Raw genomic sequence first — 24450 nt, forward strand, 5'->3', positions numbered from 1 at the left:
ACAGCATTCAGAGTCAGTACAGCTATAGACACACACACACTGCATAGTTTAGTTATACTGCACACACACACACACACACACATACTCCATAATATAGCTATAGACTGCACTAACACACACAGCATGCAGCCAGTATAGCTATAGACTGCACACACACGCACACACACACACACACACTGCATAGTATAATTATACTGCACATACACACACACACTGCATAGTTGTTATAGCTATTTACTGCACACACTCACACTGCATAGTATAGTTATACTGCACACACACACACACTCCATAATATAGCTATAGACTGCACTAACACACAGAGCATACAGCCAGTATAGCTATAGACTGCACCCACACGCACACCCACACACACTGTATAGTATAATTATACTGCACATACATACACACACTGCATAGTTGTTATAGCTATTTACTGCACACACTCACACTGCATAGTATAGTTATACTGCACACACACACACACTGAATAGTTAGTATAGCTATGTACTGCACACCCATGCTATATACCTGGAAAACATTAGATCTATATGTGAATGTCATATGTCTCTGTATGATCTGTGGGTTGAATGTGTGGATGTCTACTGTCTATTCCTGACCGTGGCTGTATTTTCTCTCCCTCCACTCTATTATCCCCTGTTGTAACCTCTCCCTCACGCTTTCTCTTCCTCCCTGTTTTGGAATAAATAACCCTCAGTCGTGCATGGCTTTTTCGTTCCCTGAAAGAAAATTAGGTCAAGTCTTTTTAACTAAAACCAAAAAAGGGAACTCAGTATTCAGCCAAGATGATTTTGGGCTGTAGCTGCCTCCTCCTGAGGATTATTATTGAGCTGGTTATTGGCTGCTTTGTCTATATTGCTGCTCTTGAAAACTTTTAATTATTTTGCAAAGCCTCATTCCTCTTCCCTGCCCTCTCCTCTCCTTCCCTGCAGCTGGAAGCCCTGCAAGATGTTCCAACTTTTAATGATAAGGGGAAGGGAAAAAAATCTCACTATTAATATTCTCTTAGCCTCTTCGTTCAGGCGATCAGTCTACTTCAAGACAGGAAAACGTGATAGTAATCAGCTATGTCTGTCCCCTGGTTGCTGTGCCAGGAGTGTAGTTGCTCAGCCGTGACTGGCTGGCTTCTCCCCTCATATTTAGTACTCAGCCAGTGTTTGCATATGCATGGACCACGCTCACTTTCTTTGAGCAGCCTTCTGGGAAGCCATATGCTATACCCTGGAATCTGTTTAGCTTTTAACACTTCCCAAGTAACCGTGTATTTTCATGTTATTTCTGTTTTTGATATTTGGATTTAGCACACCAATTATGAAGGATGGGTTTACTAAGTGCATACAGAATTTGCAATAGAACAGAGTATATGTGCTTCTCTGTTTCTTCTACATAGTTATCTTATCTGAATATGGGTATTTTACAGTTATGTAGCAATAATTTAAGAAACAATTCTTACAATTCAAAGCAAGTGTTCGATGAAGTGATACGTTACGTTTATTCATTCTTCAACAGTATATTCAAATTATTATCCAATTATTGCCTTTGTAATTCCACAGAGTCCATAGTGTTGCAGATTAATAATTGTTTAATGAGAGTTTATAGTCTGATTTTTCCTGAGCCCTGAGCCCACTGACTTCAGTGAGAGCTGCAGGAACTCAGCATCTCTGAAAATCAGGCCATTAATTATTTTTTTCTTTTGCAAAGAATGAGATGAGTAGAATTCTCTCAACAGAACTGCTGGGTTGATGTGATACAGAGGCTGAAATTCCCTGCTGACATCCATTGTTCATCTTGACTTTACCAAGATGTCATGTGAATTGTATCTCTTGAGTTTATGATTCTGAATGTGAGAATCAGGAAACAGATATGAAAAACACCAGAGGCAATCTATGCACATGAGCCTTAGGAAAGGTCATTGTAGCAGCTTGGAAAGTCCAAAAGGCAGGTTCTGTCAAAAGATGGTATTCCAAAAATGTGTTTAATTACCACAATTTATTTTTAGGCTAATCTTTGTATTTCTGTTGTACATACCCTTTTTTGTGTGTAGAAAATCTGTTTTAGTTGATCTATTTGTACCAACTGAAGAAGAATCTTGATTTAAAAGATGAAATTAGTGTGCTGATATTAAAACTAAGGACTTGATCATTTACATTGTCTTTTTTTCCTAGCTTATATACAGAGCTATTTCAAAGGCACTGGTATCATTTTATTTGTCCAGAGAAATGCAAAAGTGAAGCAACTACATTTGCATAGGTAATTTGGCTATGTATTTTAATATTGCCTGTGCCAAATACATCCTCAAAGGGCTATTATGCATACCCAGACTATATATATTCATTTATGTAAGTGAAACTGCATTTGTAGAAAAAAGCAAAAAGCTAGTCTTTATAATTTTTCTCATTTAAAAGTTGTATAAATCTTGTTTTATGACTGAGCTCAATTCCACCCTCCGAGTTAGGGAGCAGGTTCCAAATGTAGAATCATTCATACATCAGCAGGAAAGTCAATGAGCAGCCTTCATTCATAAGTTTTGAACTGCAGGTGTTTTGCCATCCATTCTGGACTGGTGAATCAAAATGTGGAATATGACAGAATAGTCTGCAAAAAAGTCAATAAGATTACTCACTGTGCATAAAATTAAACATGTGCCTAGTCTTTGCAGGATCAGGGCCTAAATATGCAAATATATGTCTGTATATTGGAGGAAGACAGAGAGGGGAGCATGTATGTGAGAACGCCACATCTAGAAATTTGTCCCCAGTTATACCTGTAAACATACTGCTATTTGTATAATGCTTGGTGATCTAGTGATTTTTTTTACATGTGCAGAATCAAACCCATTCTATTTAAAGCTTTTAAAGAATTTAGTAATAAAAGCCAGTTTATTCAAAATAGTTCAGTATACACTGTCACAGTTCAGGGCAACTGTACCTGTATTTCCCCTCAATGGTCCAACAAGGGCACCAACTTTTAGGCTTCTGGCTGTCAGCTGTCACTCCTCTTGGGCCAAGAACTACGTCTCTATCTCCCTCCTGATTAGGTTTTTTCCAGGCTGCACGTTTCCTTGCCTACACTGTTATTCCCAGTGAGCCAGACTGCCTAACCAGGGCATCTGTGCTTTGCTTTTTCTTCAGAGGCTTATGCACAGTGTAATTGTCAGCAATTACAAGTTGCCACATAGCCCTTTATAAGCCAGGACATGTATTCTTAAGGTGATATAGCATTACAGAAACATTAGAAACAATAAAAGAAACTACATGCATGCTGAAAAGCTTACCAGAGATCATCCCTGGCCCCCAACTCCAGTAGGGGATCTGGTAAGAGTCAGTCCTTCAAACCTGTCATAGGCCCTGCCTGCCCACTAGCACCCCTCCTGAGTTAGTGTGGCAGTGCATGTACTCCCTGCCTGTTTCCATTCTCAGGAAGCCAACGACTTTTTTTCAGGCACTCTTGACACATGACTCAATAATACCATCCTTAGGGCTTGTTTATTACAAAACTTCATACAAAGGGGGCCATAACAATAAATCCCAAATAAACAAAAGGTGCTTCTGGCTTTCAGGGTTCCTTTCGAGCCTGTCCTCTAAGTTCCGTTCCTAGGCCTCTCAGGGTTCTCTCTCAGTCTTTGTCTCTCTCTTTGTAGCAGGAGGCCCAGATACTCCTCCTGGAGCTTCGGTAGTTTGAGCAATTATTGTCCCTCTCCTTATTAGGAGTACCCAGATCTCCTCCTGGAGCTGGGTTGCAATTTATCTCCTTCAGCTGGTCCCATTTAGTCCTCAGGCTCAGAGGGTTTAGCAGCTTTCTCCTGTTGGTGTTTGCTCCCTTTTAACTCAGACCCTTCTTACCTTACTCCTTGCAATGTCTGTAAGCATCTGCCCTGATGTGCTGGCCTTGTCCCCCGGCTGTACCCCGAAGGGCCTGTACCCCACACAGGGATATTTCAATGCTTACAAGTTCATAATTGCTCTGCTTTAGCTTAGAGCAAGCACCAACATGAATTGGATAATCTTTCCTTTACACGTTTTGGCCTTTGATCTTCAGATTCCAGGAACAGGTAACCAGTAGTCGTGTTCAGGTAACAGTAATCATGTTCTCCCCAGAGTTCATTAGGCTGGGGTTTTGCATAACCAGAGGTGGGAATTTGAGATTCCCTCAATTCAATTTAACCTCAATTCAATCAGGTTTTTCAAGGATATTGTAGGAGATTGCCATATATGTCACATACACTTCCCATAGACATTTCTTTTTCCAAGTAATCTAGACGGGAAAATGGTGCAGGTATTTCCTAACTACAGAAGAATAGAGAAAATATTTCTCTCATACTGTGCCTTTATGTAACTGATTTAAATCCACTTGACACAAATGTTTTTTTCTCAAAAAAAGTTTGGATACAGTACAGTGGCACCAATGGCACTGTCTGATAGTTTGTTTGTTTTGTTTTTTCAATAACAAATTCTGTATTTTGGGCAAAATACTATATTCAGATCTGTACCTAATCATTTCAGAAAAATGACGTACGTAGATTATTTGTGGAGTGAAGCCTTTAAATGGAGTTTTTAGGAATTCTTCCATGCTCACAAATATGCTGATATTTAGATCCATGTATATTCCATTTTCCAGATGGTGTAGTCCATTTACAATTGTGTAAAAGCAGCAGGAGGTCAAGTAACTTGCTCAAGATCACAAATTTAACTAGTGACTGAGCTGTGATCATATATGCAGGTCAATTGATCCAGTGTTCTTTTTCCACGGTGTGAGAAAAATGCTCAAAAAACTCTGTACATTCACCAAGGCCCTGATCCTATGCCACTGGAGTCAATGGGCGCTTTGACGTGGACTCCAATGGAGACAGGATCAGGCCACTAGGTAGTGAATCTGGCCGATTGTGCCATTATGGAGAAGTTTTCGGCATTTGGATGGAGCAGAGAGGGGATGCTACAAGCCTGGTAGAATGCAAGGAAACACTGAGAAATCAGGTCCTAAGTCTATGGATCCCAATGCTTTTGCACAGTGTACAGTGTTCCCTCTCTGTGCTACACCTTATTCTATAACAGCATGGCTCACTCAAGAGAGATGCTGGCATTGGTTCCCACACTATGGCTACTCACTATACCTTTCTCCAAGAGGAGCTGTAGCCATGGAGGGGGAGTGCCTGTAACGGCAGCATTAACTTTCACATGGGTTTCTTTTTGAACATCCACGATTTTTGGAGGAGATCATTCTCTGGCACTGTTCCCCAAAGAAAATCCTCAAAGCCAACATGATATTATGAACATGACGGGGTTAGGGTAGGCTCATAGAAAGCAGGAAGCATGCTACATAGCTGTCGTTTCTCCTTCCATCTATTTTTGCACACCCTTGCTTCCTAAAATGCACCACATAAGGGAGTGTTTTGTCCTTAATTTTCAGTTGTTTTCTCTCTGTCATATAATTAAATTGTGAAAATAATGAAAATGTCATTGCTTAGTAAAAATAGTACAGAAAAGTCCACAGAATATTAATAGTGCTCCAGAAATTAATTTTTGTAACTGTCAAGTCTTGTTACATGTTTTCATCATTGTATCATAACAAAAACAATTAAATGTTAACAAACAAACAAAAAAGGGGAAAAATCATATGCAGTTTAAAAATGATTCTGTTGCTAATGAACACTTGAGTTTTTCTTTAGCAGAACATTAGCAGTGGAGGGATGACATTGCAGCTATCTCATAGACAATATTAGGTCTTTCTTTCCATGTTGATCAGGAAAGATTACTTCATCTTCATGCCTTAAACATAAAATTTAAGGTTCAGAGGTTGAGGGCTTATCTACACCTAAAATTGAGGTCGATCTAGCTACATCACTCAAGGCTGGGAAAAATTTTGCACCCCATGTGATACAGTTAGGTTGACCTAGCTCTCACTGTCGATGCAATTAGGTTGATGGAAGAATTCTTTCATTAATCTAGTTACCACCCTCCCAGGGAGGTGGATTACCTTTACTAATGGAAAAAACCCTTTCATCAATATAGGGAGCATCTACACTACAGCAGTGGCAGCTGTGTCTCTGTAGCTGCTGTATTTGGGGTCAGATCATTAGCTGGTGTAAAGTGGCATAGCCCACGTAGGGCTGTTAAAATGAGGTGATCTTTCAATGGATTTTTTTTTTGTCTTCAATAGATCTATTTTGATTTACCCCCAGTGAGAATCTTGCCCAGTGATTTGGACTACAAGGCTGCTATGACTTTACATTTCTCAGTCTTTCAAGAACAACAGCAGCTGTGGGCCAAAATCATTGATGACTTGCACCCTATGGAAATATGGCTTATTCTGGTATTTGAATTTAGGGAACCACAAATTTCTTGTGTTATTATATGGCTATAATCTCCTTCTGTTGATATCATGTCATGTATTGAAATTATGCCTTTCCTAAATAATTGCTTCTAGTTCTGAGGATTCTTCCCCAAATATCTGCTCCTATATCAACAGTCATTTGGAAAATCCGCTGAAGTGGATAAAAACCACTCTCTGTAAGAGTCAGCTAAGCATTATAAAAATAGAGGGTAAGTTTCAATATTTGGAAAGAGATTTATCATTATTAGAAAGCAAAGAATATAAGAATTATTTTTTACTTTAAATGTATGAAAATTGGACCAAATTCATCCCTGGTGTAACTCTACTGGTTTCATAGGAACGTAGGAATTGCCATACTGGATCAGATCCCTGGTCCATCTAGTCCAGTATCTTGTCTCTCACAGTGGCCAGCACTAGATGGTTCAGAGAAGATGCAAGAAACCCCATGGAGGCAGATGCGGTGTAAGTTTACATCCTAACCATAATAGGCAAAGATTGGCTTAAAACATGAAGCATGAGGTTTTATCTCCCTTACAATCATGTTTTTTCCCTAAGCATTAGCTATTATAACTTTGGATATTCTTGTTTTTCATATAAATATCTAATCACTCATTGAATCTTGCTAAGTTTCAGTGGTTTTATCAAAACTGTAAATTACTGTTTGAGTCCTTGCACATTAGCCTCAAAGTGCAGGACTAAGAAGTCTTTTCTCTTTTCAGAAAGTAAAAAGTTTGACTTGTGAGGAATTGAGATTTTAAAAAAGTGAAAGCTATTCAACAGGACTTCCAGAATAATAATAATAAAAAAGTAATACTGACTTGAATCTAATCCTGATGGTAATAAGCTCAGAATAACTTAATACACAAAATGTATTCTTCTGCATGATTATTCTTCATTTGTAAGTGTATATTGGCCATGTTGACAGCAAAGGATGAACATGCTAAGAGAGGACATGATATTTTCAAGAATAGTAGACAAAATAAATGTTAGAGAAAAAACTGATAGCAAACATTCAGAATATCCTGGCAATCATTCTATACTTATTTTGAAAGTTCTAAGGACAAACTAAAAGGCTCTAAAACATCTTCACTTTAGAAAACGGTTGAGAATTAAGACATCATAATGAAGAATTATTACATTTATTTGCATGAAAATAGATATAAAATAGAATTTAGAACAGTGCCTTTAATTGATTTGATAGTAATAGGTTTTCATTCATAAAAATCTAAGAAAAGAATTAAGTTTTTGTCTCATTTGATGCTTACTCAATAATTAACTGGTCTCTGAAGTGAATGCAAACAGGAGATATATTGTCTTTTCATCAATAAGATGGAAATCACCAGGTTAAAATATTATTCTTTCCTATGATAAAATTAAAAATTAATACAATCCCTGATTAAAGCTACATTCATATTGATTAAGGAGTGTTTTATGTTTTTTCTTAATAATAAAGTTACACTTTTGATAGCCTTTGGTTTCTGGCACAGACGGGCTTATTTGTAGGGCACATATTTGTTAATAGCTTCATCAGTGGACTGACAGCGAGGTAAACAGCACATTATGGCCCTGATTCAGTGAAACAATTAATTTTAAGCACTGAGTATCCCACTGAAGTCAATTTGTAAATGAGATTAAATTGGGATGTATTGAATATAGCAGTGAGAATAGTTTAAGGACTTACAGTGATAAGCAATATGGGGAGGAAATAAAAGGAAATTTATATTAGACCAGGATTTCTCAATATTTTTGACCCTATTTGGACTTAAAAAAAATTGCGATTCCCCTCCCGTCAGCCCTGCTCAGGGCAGGGGGCTTCAGCCATGCTCAGGATGCCAGGCTCCAGCCCCTTGCCATCTTCAGGGCTCTCAGCTGCGGCTTCAGCCCCCTGCCACTCCCGGGGCTCCTGGCGGCAGCTCTCTGCCCCAGCAACTGAATCAAAACGGAATCACAACCCCCAGTTTGAGAACTGCTGTACTAGACACATGCAAACTAATTTATCTGGGAAAAAATAATCTAAAATACAGCTATTTAATGGGAGCAAGGAACTCAGAAAGCAGTAATCCCAGAAGAAAAATTGGATAATAGTGAACAACAGATTACCCCATGAGGATGCAATCTGATTTGGCACAACAAAAAAGATGTTGACAAGCTGGAGAGAATACAGAGAAGGGCAACAATAATACCTCAGATCTGCATGGATTGATTCATCAGGGAGGATCAAAACAACTAAATAATATATAGCTTGGTTAACTGATAACTAAGGGAGAGAAGACATGGTAACTGTTTACAAGCCTTTAAGGGATATAAAGATGGAAAAGGGTTGTGTGATCGGATTTGGAGCTGCCTGTAATAATTTATAAATACTGTGTCATGACCTTCTTATGATTCATTGGATTAAATCAATAGGGCTGTGGTCAAACAGGAAGACAACACAGTAACTTGAGATAAAACATCCTTCAACAAATGCTTGGGGATGGGGGTTGATACAAGACAATGGGAGAGAATTTGGTATGGAGGAAGTTGGGTCAACCCCCTGCAGAGCTCACCAAATTGGTTTTGGGTAGCAGGCCAAGCCTGGGAAAAGTGAGAACAAAGAACTTTTGGCTGGATTTAAAGAGAGTCCCACAAGGACAGTTTTATTTGAGAGCTAAGATGAACCCAGACTCCAGAGATTGGAGAGTCAGGGAAGTTAGATTTACCAGGGTCTTCATTTTAAGGATGGTAAGGCTTTGGGTAAGGTAGAGATGCATGTAGATCTTCTGTTGTCTTAAAATGCTTGTTCTTTTATGTTATGTGTTGCTCCCGTAGTTGAGATTAATTGGTACTTTGTTGTGAGAAGATAGTCTGGTCTCAGAACCTAGTGGGGACCTAGTCAGATTTGTTGGGGGTGAGCACAGTTGATACACAAGGAACTCTAGCCTTGGACCTGGTCTAAGAGTGGGAGAATCACAGGATTCCACCTCAAAGAAGACAAAGGCATGAGGGCTGAGACCTGAAGGTGTGCACTCAGAGAAACTGTAGAGAGAGGGTCTGAGGTGCAGCTAGTCTTGTAACCCTGGCAGATTGTTTAGCAGAGTACCAGGGCATGTAACTAGGAAGCTCTTGAACTCTTGGTTGTAAAGCTGTTTTGGGGGCTTCTGTAGCCCATCAGCCTTTCTACCAAACAGGCTTGGGCTGCTTTTGCTTAGGAATGCATCCCTTAGTGATCTCTCTTAGTTTAAATCCAAGTCAGAATGTACATAACAGACAACACTGAAAAACCTCTCATTGATTTGAACAAAGATAGATATAAATCTTGAAAACAGCAGCAAAGCTTACAGAAATGTATGTAGCACCACTGTGACACAGAAGCTCACTAGTGCCAATGGGCAATGGGATCTCTTGTCTCAGACCTGACAAGCTCACTACACCCAATATACCACTTCCATGGCATTTATCCAGGAAGGGTAGCATGTGAGGTCTCCACTGAAAGCTTGTAGCTTATCAATACGCATAAACATTGCAAGTTGTGTTTATGGGTAATATTTAACGAATAATGTAACCATATTGAAAATTATGCCTTATGGTCTTGGACAAAAAGTTAGTTATCAGGGAATCATATGTCTCGGTGATGGCCTATCCAAGCAGGAAGGAGTTGTCATTCCTCCCTGGTCAGTCAGTGATGTCATGCCAGGGTCAATTGTCTACCCTGTCCCCATCCCAGAACTGTCAATGGAAAACAATCAAAGACAACTGCAAGCAATCAATACCACTTGGAGGTAAAAAGGAACGTTATAACAGACAGGGGATCACCCAGTCCATGAGTAAAGATATAAGACTGATTTGGTATATCACAGGGTGGAGAAAGTCACTGTGCATCCTTTTACTGAAAAGACATCTTGTTGGGTGTTTCATGAAAGACTGGATCCTGGTTCTTGGGAAGCCAATCAGCTCTGCAACAGACTGAACTTGGGGCAGAGGGGAAGGGGAAACTATAACACAAGTGTGGTGTGTTATACAGGAACAGTGCTCTAATGTAAAACAGGTGAACTGAGGGTACAATGCTCCAATGGGTGCAGAGGATCTTGGATTTCTGAGAGTAGCCAGTGCTAGGGGTGGGTATTACAGGAGAACACTTCAAGGGATTCAGGGACTGGGGAGTAACTCTTGCTAACTTGCAAGGCAAAGAAAGGGCTGGCATAGCCCAGAGAAAAGTGCTTGAATGACTTTAAGTCTGATGGTGTTAGGGAGCTACTCCCCAGCCACCACAGTCAAGACTCCCTCTCAGTGGAGGCAGGGAATAACAAGATGAAGTCCCTAGTACCCTGAGAACCCCATCACACCCACTTCCAGAAAACTTTGTTTTCAAGTTCTGAATCAGGTGACAGTGTTGCTGAGTGACTTGAATGGATTTTTATCTGTTTATGGAGAAGTTAACAGGTGTGTGACTGAGCTTTCAATCAACATTTTCCACCTCCCTAAAAACAAATAGTGTTTCACTCAACATCTTTGGATATGGAATCAACATACCTGCAGATTTAGGAAAAATAGATTGTTCCCCTTTGTTCAGACTTTCTGCAATACAAAGGAAGCTCTTGAAAATTCAATGAACTTCCCTCTTAAACACAAGATACTGAGTATTGACTGCTGCTTGGGCCCAGATACTGTGGTGATGGGCACTTTAGGAATGTATGCAGTAATTCACAAAATAATTATATTGCTCATCAGCAATTATCTCCTGTTGTTCTCACTGAAATATCTTTAAATACTGAACTATTAATCTATCAGAAACTTAGATGTAGAAATAGTATCTGTTAACCCCTTTCTGTGTGTTTCTCATCTCACATAATTATTTCACTAACATAGTTTCATATCTACCAGTTTTGCTACAAAAGTTATCATTGTGAAAAAGAGTAATCAGCAAAACAAAACACATTTTTACTTCCTCAGAAACTGACTTATTCATTTTACTTTTCCATAGCAGCCCACTGTGGAGTCTTCTGTTTGCTTCATTACCAGAAAATACTACTTTTGCTGTTGCAAGTGCCAGAAATATAGCTGTTCCTTTAAATTTAGAACAGCAGAAATAGATACACTGTTAAAGTGGAGCAAGAAAACAGTTTCAAACGTCAAAAACAATCGATCTCTGAGTATAGCAATTATTCTTACTGCCAGCAGAAGGATAATTTACTACCACACAAAAGCTTGAAATGTTAAGTGTGCTCTTGAAAAAATACTGGTATAACTCCATCCAGTGAGGACGTGATGCCAGCATAAACTAGAAAAACAATGTAAGCATTCAATCCTTAACTCTTTCTTAACAGTGCCAAGATGTTCAGGTATTATTTAATATATAGAATAAATAGCACTTGCATATATCACTTCCCCACTGTGAGGACAAGATGAAGTGAGGGCCTTAGGTTTGTGTTAGATTTTGTTACAACTTACAAAAACTTCACTTAAGAAATTTTTTATTTTAAGTCCCACTTTTCAAAAGTACATTTAAAATTCTCTTTCAAATATATGAGCATATATGATCCTTCTTGGAGCTATCTTATTCTGTTGTGTATTCCTCAGGACCGATTGCTTCAGTAGATAGGTAATGGATATATTGAGACTTTTGCATCTAGGAAACTGACATTTGGTCAAATCCAATCCACGTCAGTGCTGATTGAAATTCATGATCACAGATTGTTTGGTAGCCTCTGTAAAATGTAGTCACGGTCTGGTTTATATTAGATGAACACCCACCTTGCAAATGCAACTACACTAGTGGTGTCCTGTTGGCAATCTCTCCAGAAAATTGGCATAGGGACTGAACAATCCTTTCCCCTCTCAGGACTTTCCTTTCAGTTCAGGGGAAAGGCAGACTAGTGAGACAGCTTCCCATGCTGTATCTGGTCTGTAAACGAAGAACAGTTTTAAATCTGTTGAGCTGACAGTTTCACATCTTTCATGAGCACTACATTAACTTTATGGAAGCATTTCAGAGCAATATATTAATTGGTCCTCAGGCTCAATGATCTATTCTGTTTGAGTTACACTAGGAATGTTTGGATGCAAATACCCTATATTTTGAGGTGGTCTGCCTAGGCCTGGGACAAGTTAGCAGCCATTGGGCCAAAGGAGCCATTGCAGCAAATAAGAATAACTGGAGTGGAGCTGTGCTTCGACCATGCTCCCTTCTCTTAGAGCTTGTCTTCACTGCAGAATTAATATAGGGTATGTCTACACAGCAATAAAACACCCGCAGCTGGCCTGTGTCACCTAACTCATGCTCGCGGGGCTTGGGCTGTGCGGGTTTTGAAATTGCAGTGTAGACGTTCAGGCTTGCGCTGGAGCCTGGGCTCTGGGACCCTCCCACCTTACAGTGCTGCTTACCCTTGTTCTGGTAATCTGACCACAGCAGTGTGGATGCAAGCTAATTGACTTAGGCATTGCTGTAATTTCCCCTGGACTGTATTTTCTTGCTATCTGCCAACTCTCATCTTCTACACTGGTAGTCACCTACCAGCCTATCAGTTTGGTGTTTCAACCCTACATTGCATGGGGATCTCTGTACCTGCAACATTTATACTGTGCTTCCACAGCACTTGCTGCCAGCGGCCAGACACTGACACGAAGGTTCTGGTGGACCTCTGGTGTGAAGTCAATAAGAGCAATGACTTGGGGAGATCGATCCAAAATGTTCAGTTCTACAAAGCCATCTCCAAGAAGCTGGCAGAGGAAGAGATTCACTCCATGAGTTCTCAGTGCAGGGAGAAAATTAAATCTCTCAAGAACATGTACCACAAGATCAAAATCCAGAACTTCTGGTCTGGCAACACCCCAAGAAAGTGCCTGTTCTACAGGTGGCTGGACTGGGTGCTCAGGTGAAGACTCTATGTGTTGTTAGTGTTTGACTGGAAACAGAGGGCCCAGAGAAACTGGAGTGGACACAGGGAGTACAGGAATGACGGGTGTGGAGCATACACCAATGGCTTCAGGGCACAGCTACAAGACCTCAGACTGGCGCTCCAGGACCTTTTTCTGGGAGTAGATGGAGGGATGGACCAGGAGGGGCACAGTGAAGAAACCAGCATTGTAGCAGATGAGTAAGAAGCAAGCTGCCATCCTTGTTATTTTTATGGGGGATATTACAACATAAGGGGTCTGGCTTTGCCTGTTTATGACTAATCTCGTTAATGTAATGGGGGATATTATATGCTGTGGGGTGGTCTTTTCATGCAAAGCTTCACTTGAGGCTGGAAGAACCTACATTTTCTGTGCCTCTCTTTTCTCTCCCCCACCAACTTCCATCCCCAGCCATGTGTGTTCCAAGATGTATTCCAAGAGAGGAAAAAAACATTTAAATAGGCAGTCAGGAATTTGTTGTGGCACCTGCTCCTGCATGCATACAAAGAAGGAATTTTTAGTATAAGATGAGCAATACCTGCAAATTCAGGGAATCAGGTGGCACAAGGATAGAGCTATTTAATGTCTCTGTCTCATCTATTTATCTATCTGCTTTTCCTCACACAGGCCCTACTGTTAGAGTATTTTCAGAGGCAACCTAGGTATTAAGTCTACTGCATGACTTCAGGGTTCATGGGAAAGAGCTTCTTGCAACCTCAGAAATTCTAAGTAGAACAAACCAACCTGAAGCATCCGATGTGATAAGCAGACGACGATGGACATATTCAGGACATGCTTTAAGGATGTCACCAGCAAGACTTCTACATCAAGTGATAATATGGACACCATGTGGGAAGAGAAAAAGATAGTGACCTAAAGAAATATAGAGAAAGAAGCCAGATACATCACTATGATGTTCAGATGCCTGAACAGACCAGCACAAGACTGAAATAAATTATGGAAATTGGTGGACAGCTTATGCACTCAAGGGTGTAGGAGGATAAAGAATGAAAAAAGATGACCTGAGACACTATTAAATCCAGGACACTTGCAAAGTCTCTTGGCACTATTGGTCCAGCATCCTGCTGCCACTGTGGGGAGGGGGAAGAAGAGGGAGAGGTGAATGTGGGGTGTTGCAAAGACACATCTGTGGAGGTTCTGTGATGCTGCATTCTAGTGCAGCATCCAATTTATGTTGGCCTGAATTTTGTTCCACAGTGATACAGAATTCAAAGCCCTCTACTATTTCAGGAACATTTCCAATCTTCACTACTCATGGGTGCTCCAAAGCAATAATTGCCTTGCAAACATCCATGATGACAGCACTGATCGTTGACTTGCCAAAACTAAACTAATTAGCTACTAACCTGTAGTAGTCTGAGATAGCCAGCTTCCAGATTGCAATAGCAACCCACTTCTAGACTGGTATAATGTCCCTCATTTCTGTGTCCTGGTGCTGAAGGGCCGAGGCAAATTCCTCATACACCTCCAGGAATGTGGCCTTCCTCAGGGGGAAGTTCTGTGCCCACTGCTGGTCATCTGGATTTGCAGATGGTGTAGATCCACCACTCTGTTTGTGGTCCTCCTCCAAACTACCAGTCAGCAGGTGCGGAATGCACAGCTATTAAAACCCACATCAGCTGCCTCCACTATGCCATGTCTGCAGCCTGCATGATCTCCTTAGCAAGGCATGCTGCTGTCTCAGGATGGCAAGTGTGATGCTGTCTAACAGATTGCCAGCTCAAGCTAGAGCAATAGGGCTATTCACTTGTGTGTGAATAATAAAGAAATGCTAAAAGGTCAGAGTGTGTTCAGGCCAATTCAAGTGTTAGAATAGATCAAAATAGAATATTTAGAATAGATCAATAGATCAAAAAGAGATGTTGATTGTATTGTTTTTGCCTATCTTTATTCTGTTGTCTGCTATCATATTACATGTAGTTATATATTTATATCCTGGAGTTAGATAATCCTAGATCAAAGATATGTACTTGATGATTAAACTAATGAAAGATTGTTTGAATTGCTGTAACTAAATGCATTATGTATGTATCTGTAATTGGATTGCCCATCATATGGGACTGGAGCCTTGGAACTGTAAATGAAGAAGCATGCTAACTTGAAAGCATGGGTCATTTGTGTTTGACAATGGGAAATCCACAGACCCAGTCTGCATTTAGTCAACAGAGGAAAACCCATGCTGTGATGGAGACACTTGCCAGATTGCTTTCTGGAGAAGATAAGAATGGATCCAGGGAGTGATCTTGTGTCTCTGATTATCTTTTGGATTCTAACAGGGTAGAATACTGAACAAGTGGACAGAGTTCCTCAGAATTTCACTGGGTAACCTGGAGGAACTTTTGGAAATCTGTTAATGTATTTTATGTGCTTTTAACCTCTCAATAACTCTCATATCTCTTCTTCTCTAATAAACCTTTAGTTAATTTAGTAGAGAAATTGGCTGTCAGCATTGTCTTCAGTGTGAGATCCAGAGTAATATCCATTGATCTGGTGTAAGTGACTGATCCTTTGGTGTTGGAAGTAACCTGATGTGAAGTTTTAATAGTGTTTCATCACAAAGTCCAGTGTCTGCCCTGTTTTCTGACAGTCTGACCTGAGATTGGCACTCTCGGTGGTGGGCCATACCAGACAGTGTGACAACAAGTCCTGCCAAAATGCTCTCTACCATGTCTCATGCCCTGTATCTCTCCATCCTGTTTCTGAAGTAAGAGTTGCATTAATGCCAACTGTTGGATCAGGTCATCATTCAGAATAATATAATTCCTGGATACCATTTGGAACGGAGGCTGCAGGTAGAAATCTTTAATGTGCCAAGCTGGAGGTGGTTTACTGAGTGAGTTTGTGGGCTAAAACAACTTTCACACAAGTGCCCAAGAAGGACAGACAAGTTCTCCCACAATATTCTATGAAATAATTTTTAGAGTGGTACACCTTAGAGCAGCATTAAGAACCCTGGGATGTGACCCCCCTGAAGTTCTAATGACTCACAAAAATAAATAGAGTCCACTATAGACTCAGTTGAGTGGATGACCTTGAGTACAGTGGCTTTGCAGTGTGGATGCTCACACCTATGTGCCAATCACCCGTCTAAACTCTACAGAGAAGGTATTAACCATGCCTTGGCACACCAGTACAGTAGAGGTTGTGTGGGAAGCCCCTGCGGTGGACATGGAACTGCTATGTGATAATCTAGGAATACTGTTCTGTAATAATTGTGCTAATATTGTATGACACCTGGTTTGTGAGATAGTCGCTGTATAACTATACTGGGTTATTGGGTTTTCTGTATGAACATATTGATTTAATTTAATAGGGAGCTGTTGGAAAAGCAAGCATGAAAGCCACACAATAGCTCTAGATAAGCAGCCTTCCAACAAACACTTGGGGAGCACTTAAAAGGCAATGGGTGAGCGATTATCGGTAAAGACACTATTTCCAGGTTCTAGCCCAAAGTTGCACAGATGTTTTGCCAAGGCTGGAAATCTAGAGACCAAAGGGACAGTAAATCATTAAAAAGGGTCTCTGGACAGAGAGGGAGGGGGAGTTGTCAGAGAGCTGTTCCTGGGGAGAGCAGCTGGCCTGGGATACATACAGATACTGTGGGAATGTTTGAAGTAGTTGGGTCCATCCCAAATTTCCAGAGGATGCTAAGCATTAAGGAAGCTAGACATGGGACTGTGTCTTTCCATGAATTTGTACAGGGCCTAGTATGTTGTGGGTTCTACCATTGTATAAATAATAACATTGAAGGTCTCTGTGGGCCTTAATATATAGTATAAATTAGTAATAGCAAAAAGTATAAATGAAGCAAGATTATAAAAAACAAGACAATTTATATTCACTTTTAATGAGCAAACAACACAAATCTCAGATCCTTCTCCCAAAATATGCTATCATAAAACAAGGGCACACAAAAACCCACACAAAACTGGAGTGAAAACAAGTGTTTTCAACCTCAACACCCAAAGGATGCCAAAGATATACATCAGTAAATAACCAGTGCCAAAGCTTTTCAGAGGTGCAAGACATTAGTAGGAAAGGATCTTCTTAAGATTTTATATGAGATGCTCAGCTGTTCCACACTGCTGCAAGCCCCAACTTTTTATGCTCCTATGCAATTCTTATTGAAGAAAATGGAAAGGCTTAAATGGGAGCTGGACCAGGCCTTTAGTTGGGATAATGTAGATGGTTTTAAACATTTGTGTCTTCATCACATTAGGTTAAAAGTAGCTAGTACCCATGTCCACCTCCAGAATTAGTGCTAAGTTATACACCTCTCATACAGTGCAACTTTCTAGATATGCAGGGCGGATGCAAAGAAATGAGAGATATCTGCATGCAAGCTCAAATAGTCAGAACATAGTCCTAAGTGTACAACAATATAGGGAAATATTAAATGATTAATTGATGAAGAGCTTAACACCAAAAAATTCCATGTACTGGAATTAATTAATAGTTAATTAATAGTTTTCATTGGACTGGAAAATAAAACATGAGAAGCAAGAACAAAATTAACAAGAAGTGGATATGATAGTGGTAGGAAGTAGCAGAAATTATCGACTGTTAATACTTGAATCATGCAAGAGATGCTGCATGCTGTATTCATTCAAGTTAATACAATTCATTGGCAGTAAATAAACTTTTAATTAGTCCAATATCTTCAAAGAAGACTCATAATGCTTTTAATCCTTCCATGCACAGGATGAGATTTTCTGTCTCTCTCCTTCTCCTTAATAAACAAAAAAATAGTAATGACAAGCTTATATGAACCCTATAAATAATTCAATTCATGAAATTGCTTTAAAACTCTAGGCTCAAATTGATGCAAATTCCTACTGAAATCAATGGGAATTTTGTCTGAATAAGGAGTGCAGGCTTCAGTAAAGTAGTACTGAGGAAATGTATATGTCAAAACATTTCTCTCCAAGATGCTTCTGGCAATGCATATGCAGGGAATTGTTACATTTCATGGGTAGTTAATTGGCTTGTTGCCTGATGCAAGCAATAATCTCCCAGAAATGCACAGCCTTCAGTATCCTTTTGCTCAAATGTTCACAACTTGGATTGCAATTGATTTAACCATTCTCTGTGGGATTATTAGGATTTTGCTTCATTGTTTTATTTACTACAAATAGAGATATTTTTTTTTCCCAAAATGGTTCATACCAGGAAACAATTTAGTAAGTGATAATACTCTCATGGCTTTTGATGATCTTTCTTTCTTTACTACTACACTGGGAGTAGTCACTGTGATTAATAAACACAGAGTAACCTTCTTTTTGACCATTGTTTGATGATTGAAGTGAGGGATGTTTGGTTTTTGCAGTCATCATGAAAAGGAGTACTAAAGTAGTGCTTCTCCCCATCTCAAGAGTGTGAGAGACTCCAGGGAGCTGGAGAAGAAATTGTGGGCTTTGTGGTTGGTTGTTGAGAGGACTATAGGGAGATTTTGGAGAGGGTTAAACAATATGTTTTGACAAGGGATTTTATGTTTGTGTGGAACCTGGGAAATCATGGTGTATAGGTAACAGCCTTATTCAGAACAGCCTCTATTAGACCCTTTGATGGCTACCATTAAAGGTTGGGCAATATTGCTGCAAGCTAGGAATATTGATATCTCATGTAGCCTGATCTATAGATTATGTATTAATTACATTGATTACCTAAGAATTCTCAGTTATCACTTTGAGGGTTGACAGGTACTTGTCCCAAGATCAGGCCCAGTATTATTAAAATTACTATATAGTTGGGAACCCCAATGTGCACAGTTGCAACACTCACTGTATTGGAACTCTACTATATTTCCAAATAGTTTATTAATACATTTAGCACAGTCACAAACACCCCAACTCAGTAAGGTGGATAGAGAGACTAAATAATCAACATCTGCACATCCATATACTCACACCATCCCTTGCAGGAAAACCTGAAATGTTAGCCATCATCTTCTTCATCACCATCACCATCCTCCTCATCCCCAGTGGCCATCATTCTGGCTCCTTCCAAGGGTCACATCTCTCTCTTCTACCACACACAGGCTGGGATGCAACTTTTATAATATGCTATGCTGACACCACTATATCTAATGCATATTCAGTAGGAGTTTTCCCCCTCTTCCTTATTTGTATATCCTCATCCTACTAACATTGGGGTGTCCTTCTATAGGTTAGTACATTTATATGAGCTGAAATGGTAGTTACACATGATCATATTCGTCACCCCTTGCTTAAGCAGATTTGCAGTTATTCCATGTTCCTCGTGGTAGCACTTACTGGAACAGTCTAACTCCCACCATTAAGCAAGCTTTGCTTAGTTCCTAAAATCTAAAGGAAACTGTTGATCTGTGCCAAGGGTTACGGCCTACTTAATCACACTTATGCTAACTTATGCTCCAGCTAGTGTCTTACAGGATACAGGCATGTAGGTTTCTTGCATTACAGTGGAATATAACAAGATATGAATATAACAATATATATATGAAGGCAAGCAAGTGAATATAGTAAAGGCAAGCCTATGGGCTTCACTGGGGAGGAGGAAGGAATCAATTGCTGTCCCTATTGTGGTGGGCAAGGAAAGGCAAGGTAGGAGTGCATCATTTGTTCAGTGGAGAACAGTTGTGCTATGTTTAACATTAGTCCTGTCATCTCTGGGAGCAGGGTGTTTGGGGACATAGACCAAGCTCTCATGATTTATGCACTTTAATGAAAATAATCAAATTACCTCCATCGCTAACCTTGAACATGAAAGATGTCCCGGATTTTGCATGTATTACCAAGACTTGGCTGGATGACACTGCAGTATTGGTCAAGAGATGGCTGAGGAGGGGATCCAGAAAGCTGACTGAAGCTGACATTAGGGGCAGGAGGTCTCCAGCTCTGGAGCTGGATTGAGTATGTCCATCTAGCATGTGATGGAGTTAGAGTAAGACTAGTATTGGTAAATACACTGCAGTCTTGCACATCTGAATCCCAAACTGAGTTGATTTACGTTCCTATCTGTGGTGGCTTTGGAATCACCAAAACCAATAGTTCTGAATTCTTTCAGTGTCAAGATGGGTGACAACTCTTTAGAACTGGCTCAGGAGTTCATGCCTACCCTGAAAACCAGGGGACTGTCCCAGGTGACTACCGATTTGACAGATGTTTGGTCACACTATGGATGTTGTGATTGGGTTGGAGTTGAGGCTGAAAGGAATGGAAATGATACCTGTGTCATAGACTGATCACTACCATCTGAATTTTAATGTCCGGGCAAACCTCACCTGCTGGAGCAGAGAACTTATTTGACTGGTTCACCCTCAGGGGCTAGTGTGATTAGAACAGTTTCAGGTCTTTGATGATGACTACTCCAGCAACCCCAAAAGTACAAAAATCACGAGTCAGAGCATGAGATTGGCTCAAATATCATGAAATTTTCCTTGCAGATTATGCTATTTTTTTAGTTTTTTTATTTTTGATCTCCCCTTTCCATGCCAGTGCGTGTGTGATAGTTTAAACAGAGTTGCCAGGTCTCCCTAAATTTATACAGTCAGGTAATTTTGGTCCTCACTCCAGGAGTTCTCACGGGCTGCCTGATGGTTTGGGGCTTCCAGCTTTTCCCCATTCCCCCAAATTCTAGTTAGTTAATTCTGTCCCCATCTGCCCATCTCCTATCCCAGCAATTAATTATGCAGCCTCCATATATCAATTTTGGTCCCTCAGCCCCACATCTGGTCCTTGTCCTCAGTGTACTTCTGCTTCTCCTGCAGCTCCAGAGGTTCTTCACTTCTTTCTCCCAGACATGGGGGTGGCAGCTCCAGAGGTTCTTCACCCATCTTCCACCCCCAACTTCCTCTTTCCAGACCTGGTGTTTCAGGGGTGGAGAGGGGATAGAGGGGGTGCCGAGGACAGCCATTTTTCACAGGAAGGGAGGAGGAAGGATGGAACAGAGCCACGCTGAGTCGCTGGGCTATTTCTGCTCCCTCTTTCCCTCTCTCCTCCTGTGAGAATGGTGGTGTTTGCTCCCTCTTCCTCTTGCTCCTGTGGGTAGGGGACAAGCTCTGCCTGCTTCCTGCAGCAGCAGCTGTGATTGGCTGCTGTTCTGAGGGAGATGAGTAAAAGGGGAAGAGAGCAAGTGGGGAGCCAGTTCAAGGGATTTTTACCTGGGCAGGACTAGAAATTACATGAGGTCTGGAGCATCTTGTGTCATTCCAACACTGGCTCCAACAGGAGCCAAAATCATATTTCATACAGAAAATACATGCCTTGACCATGAGAACCTTTACACTGTAGAATAGTCTCCAGAGGGAAGTGGTGGAAGGCCCAGCCCTGAAGACATTTTAAACTATGCTGGTCAAAAGTACTTGAAATTATATTGTACTTTGCATTTGCAAGTGATGGTTTAAATACCCTAATAAGTCTTTTTGTTTTCTAATTTCTGTGATTTTACAGTTTTTAAGTCATGGTGTTCTGACATATTATTTAAGTAAGGGGATTTTCTTTTCTAATTCAAAATGTTAGCAGGATGTGTTTATAAAATACATAATTCTCTAACAGAGATAGATACTAGAATGAGGGGGAAATTTTTGAGAAATTAATTATTGAAAAAGTCTCAAAATGTTAATGGAAAACGAGAAGAACTAGACTCCCACAGACGGAGAGAACCTTTAGGCAGATGTGCAACTATAACATTTATGCAGCTACATATTTTTGAGATCTTTCTTGGATCTTTGAGATTTATTTTTAACTGAGGAAGAAAAATAGAGCTGTGCAGAAGATAGTCTTTGAAATGTAGCACAATTTCCTTCAAACAGTCTTGTTTGTTTGTACACCATAATTACATGTAATGGACTGATGATTAACTTTCTAACAAGATCAGCAAAAATTCAGTTCTGGCTTCATCCAATATGCTCTGTCACTCACTCTTCATAGCTAGGCTGCAAGTACCATTTTGTTCTCAAAGAATGAGCCTAAATAAACCAGGAAGCAAATTATTTCAAGGGAAGAAACTACTTATCCGTTCAGAGACTTACAGTGACTGCATGTTTTCATTTGTCTGCAGAGTTGTTGTAGCTGTGTCAGTCTCAGGATACTAGAGAGACAAAGTGAGTGAGATAGGAATTTCCCAGCTTTTCAGATGTATCGACTCTTTAAGATCCCCTCACAGCAAACAAGAGAATCCTGTCTGGATAGAATGGGCTGTGGAATTAAGGCTAAACAGGGGCCTTTTTCTCCACTTCACTCATCAGATGTCTCAGACTTCTGTTGAGGGAGCAAAGCCTAATAACCTGCCTTATCTCAATAGGGCTGTGCAAGCAAACCTGCTCTAGCAGCCTGGTGTGATACAAGAGAAGGGATACAGAAAATAAAGAGGCACATGGGGTATGTGTAATTAAAAAGTGAAAGCAGAGAAATGGAATGTGGAGGAGGGAGCAAAGACGTTTGAATTTCATTCAGCTACTGATCTATCCAGTTAACTATCACTGGTTAATGGTAGCTGAAAGAGGCTCAGAGAGATACTCTTCCCTCTCAACTATGAACAAATCTTCCCCCTACCATCTGATGTAGTGGAAGTTAGGAGATTCCCTCTGCATATGTAAATGAAATAAAGACCCTGGGAACCTTTTCACACTATTTTAGATTTTCTTTAGTGCCAATCACCATAATAGCTAAGTAGTAATCATTCTCTGTGATCTCATTTTTAAAACAGCATTTTTCCAGTTGATGTGATGCAAGCTACTAGTCATCACTGAAAAAATAAAGTGCTCTATCAGTTTCAAATCTCAAAATTCAAGATAAGTGTAAAGCTTAGCAATATGTGGTGCAGCAGTTTTGCTACATGCACTTCTACAAGGTACAGGGAAACTTGTAGATGTCCAGTATAGGAGAAAAGTCCAAGCCAATCACAGTGAATAAGAGAGCTGAAAAGGAAGAAGATGGGAGAAATGACACCTGCCAGTTTCACTTACTGGTGACACTCTTTTTGGGTTGGTTGTGGCTGCTGTAACGACCTGTTCCACAGCCCATCAAAATCAATGGAAAACTTCCATTGGCTTCCCTGGGCTTTGGATCAGGCCTAAAATGTAGCCAGAGAAACTTTTCCACATGTCCTCTTGAGCAGCTGCACTTTCACCTAATAGTTTTGTAATTCACTGGGTAAGAAACAAAACTAAACCTCATCCCACATGGGAATTAAATCGAGACATCTTCGTTAAAGTGAAATTTTGTGCTTATTAATTAAAACTACAGCTTTTTTCACCCACTGGCTTAAGCTCACATGTATGCTTTTAATCATTCACTTTCCTTTATCCTTCAATATATTTCTTGTTCTCTTTTATATTTGAGGCTCAGTTACATTGTGTTCAGTGTTTGTAACTGTCCTTTTATGTCTATGTTTCATTACAATTAACTTCTGCATAAGTTGCTGTTACAGTTTTGTACTGCCTCAAAATGGCACTAAAAGCATGGTAACTGAAAACCTTTTAAACTGTTATAAAAATTACACTGAAAAGTTATAAAAATGTTATTTTATGCACCCATCAGTGCTCTGATAGTTAAACATGGGACAATAACAATTAGTTACAACAGAATTATGGACCATTTAAGAAATTAGGAAAGTAAGGGTTCTGAAGACTATAAATGTAAATGGTTTGAAGAGAGAGTCATAGTGATTAAAGCCAGAAGGGACCAATATGATTGTCTAGTCTGATCTCCAGCATACACAGGCCAAAAAACAGATGAAACAGATGAGGAGTTAAACTCCAATCTTGTAAACACGCACATTTGTGCTTAATTTTAACTGCACAAATAATCCCATTGAAATCAATGGGACTAATTACACATTCAAAGTTAAGAACATGTGTAAAGTGTTGCAGGATTTGGGCCTTAAATAATTTACTTTATTATTACACATACCATTTTATTTGGCTGTTTCAATCCCACCTCTTAATAAATTATTGCTACAGTAAAGAGGATAGGCAGAAGGTGATTCCAGAGACAAACAATCTCTGAAAATCAAAGAAAATCTAGAGGAATGTGTTATATGTCAAGTGTCACATGTGGCTTCTGACATTTTCAAATGCAACCAAATGAATCACTTTAGTGCTTTCATCTATACAATATATATTACTTGATTCTTCAGGAGAAAACTGTAAACAGCTTTAGTTTCTGCTGGCTATTTGAATAAAAACACGAGTTGATTAATGAGTCCTGTTTTTCTGATGTGGAG

Source organism: Emydura macquarii, unplaced genomic scaffold, assembly GCF_026122565.2.
Source record: "Emydura macquarii macquarii isolate MOO-44397 ecotype Brisbane River unplaced genomic scaffold, CSIRO-AGI_Emac_v2 contig_3108, whole genome shotgun sequence".
NCBI lineage: Eukaryota > Metazoa > Chordata > Testudines > Chelidae > Emydura > Emydura macquarii.